Source organism: Jaculus jaculus, chromosome 7 (genome assembly GCF_020740685.1).
Source record: "Jaculus jaculus isolate mJacJac1 chromosome 7, mJacJac1.mat.Y.cur, whole genome shotgun sequence".
Taxonomy (NCBI): Eukaryota; Metazoa; Chordata; class Mammalia; order Rodentia; family Dipodidae; genus Jaculus; species Jaculus jaculus.
This window is the reverse complement of record NC_059108.1, coordinates 93737175-93740094: the sequence shown is the minus strand read 5'-3', so window position 1 is coordinate 93740094 and position 2920 is coordinate 93737175. Positions and strand designations below refer to the sequence as shown.

General features: G+C 34.9%; 1 non-coding gene across 1 annotated transcript; it reads left to right on the top strand.

Moving 5' to 3' along the window:
* Positions 1-2579: 2579 nt before the first annotated feature.
* LOC123462413 lies at positions 2580-2686 on the top strand. Its single transcript, XR_006638235.1, has one exon. It is a non-coding gene; the product is annotated as a U6 spliceosomal RNA (small nuclear RNA).
* Positions 2687-2920: the final 234 nt, after the last annotated feature.

The window sequence follows — 2920 nt, the reverse complement described above, 5'->3', positions numbered from 1 at the left end:
TATAGAACAGTATGAGTTGGAATTTCAAGATATTTGGGACACTATAAAAAGATCAAATATAAGAATTCAGGGCATAGTAGAAGAAAAAGAATTCCACTCCAAAGGCATAGTAGGTATCTTCAACAAAATCATAGAAGAAAATTTCCCCCAAATTGGGAAAGAGGTGCCAATGCAGATACAGGAAACCCTTAGAACCCCAGCCACACAAAACCTGGAAAGAACCTCTCCTCGCCATATTATAGTCAAACTTACAAACACACACACCAAAGAAAAAATATTGAAAGGAGTTAGAGAGAAAAATCAAGTTACCTCCACAAGCAAGCCCATCAGGATTACAGCAAATTATTCAACACAAACTTTTAAAGCCAAAAGGGTTTGGAGCAATATATTCCAAGTTCTGAAAGATAACAACTGTCAACCAAGGTTACTTTATCCTGCAAAGTTATCCATTCAAATAGATGGAGAAATAAGGACATTCCATGACAAAAGCAGGTTAAAGGAGTATTTGAAGACAAAACCAGCTCTACAGAAAATACTTGATAGAATCCTCCATGCTGAAGAAAACAAAAAGCACCCATATAAGGAACCTAGAAAAAACAAGCAATACTCAAATACTAGTTAACACAAGAAAGCACAGGTAGAAACGGAACCACAAAAAAAAAAAAAAAAAAAAAAAGGCAAACATAAATACACACCTTTCAATAATATCCCTCAATATCAACGGCCTCAATGCCCCAACCAAAAGACATAGGTTTGCAGACTGGGTTAAAAAGCAGGATCCTACAATTTGTTGTCTCCAAGAAACTCACCTTTCTACAAAGGATAGACATTATCTTCGGGTGAAAAGTTGGAAGATGGTGCTTCAAGCAAATGGGCCTAGAAAACAAGTAGGGGTTGCTATCCTAATACCTGCCAAGGTAGACTTTACTCCAACGTTAGTCAAGAAAGATAAAGGTCACTTTATATTGATTAAGGGCACACTCCAACAGGAGGACATTACAATCCTAAACATATATGCACCTAACATGGGGTCCCCAAATTGATCAAACAAACACTATTAGAACTAAGGTCACTGATAACACCAAACACAGTGGTAGTGGGGGATTTCAACACCCCACTCTCATCAATTGACAGGTCATCCCAGGAAAAAAAATAAACAGAGAGGCATCTGGACTAAATGAGGTCATAGAAGGAATGGACCTAACAGACATCTACAGGACATTTCATCCAAATGCTGCAGAGTATACATTCTTTTCAGCAGCACATGGAACATTCTCTAAAACAGACCATATATTAGGACACAAAGCAAATCTTAACAAATTCAGGAAAATTGAAATGATTCCTTGCATTCTATCTGACCACAATGGAATTAAACTACAAATCAGTAGCAAGAAAGGCTATAGAGCATAAACAAAATCATGGAAACTAAACAATACACTACTAAATGATGAATGGGTGAATGAAAAAATCAAGAAGGAAATCAAAAAAATTAAAGAGTCAAACAATAATGAGAACACAACATATCAATATCTCTGGGACACAATGAAGGCAGTTCTAAGAGGTAAATTTATAGCCTTAAGTGCCTATATTAAGAAATTAGAAAGGTCGCAAATAAATGACCTAATGCTTTGCCTTAAAGCCTTGGAAAAAGAAGAATAAGGCAAACCAAAACTCAGTGGGCATGAAGAAATAATAAAGATTAGGGAAAAACGTAGAAAAATAGAAACAGAAAGAAAAAAAAAATCCAAAGAATTAATGAAACAAAGAGTTGGTTCTTTGAAAGGCTAAACAAGATTGATAAACCTTTAGCAAATCTGACCAAAAGAAAGAGGGAAGAGACACAAATTAATAAAATCAGAGATGAAAAAGTTAACATCATTACACATTCCGGAGAAATTCAAAAAATCATAGGGACATACTATAAAAACATATACTCCACAAAGTATGAAAATCTGTAAGAAATGGATGCTTTCCTTGATATATATATGATCTACCTAAATTAAATCAAAATGAGATTAATCATTTAAATAGACCTATAACAGACATGGAGATCCGAACAGTTATCAATAATCTCCCAAATATAAAAAGCCCAGGCCCAGATGGATTCACTGCTGAATTTCACCAGACCTTTAAGGAAAAGCCTACACCATTGCTTATTAAGCTTTTCCAGGAAATAGAAAACGAAGGAATTCTACCAAACTCCTTCTATGAGGCCAGCATCACCCTGATACCAAAACCAGGCAAGAATAGAACAAAAAAAGAAAATTACAGATCAAACTCCCTCATGAACATAGATGCAAAAATTCTCAACAAAATATTGGCAAACAGAATACAAGAGTATATTAAAAAGATCATTCACACTGACCAAGTAGGCTTTATCCCAGAGATTCAGGGAGGGTTCAACATATACAAATCTATAAATGTAATACATTATATAAATCAGTTGAAGGACCAAAATCACATCATCATCTCAGTGGACACAGAGATAGCATTTGACAAAATCCAACATCCCTTCATGATAAAAGTCCTACAGAGACTGGGAATAGAAGGAACATATCTCAATATAATAAAAGGTATTTGTGCTCTCTTTGGCAGCACATATACTAAAATTGGAACAATACAGAGAAGATTAGCATGGCCCCTGCGCAAGGATGACACAAAAATTTGTGAAGCATTCCATATTTTTTTTTAAAAAAAGGTATTTATGACAAATCAACAGCCAACATATTACTAAATGTGGAAAAACTAGAAGCTTTTCCACTAAAATCAGGAATAGGACAAGGGTGTCTACTGTTCCCACTTTTATTTAGTATAGTTTTGGAAGTCTTAGCTATAGCAATAAGGCAAGAGACACACATAAAAGGATACAAATTGGAAAGGAAAGGATCAAGTTATCATTATTTGCAGATGACATGATTCT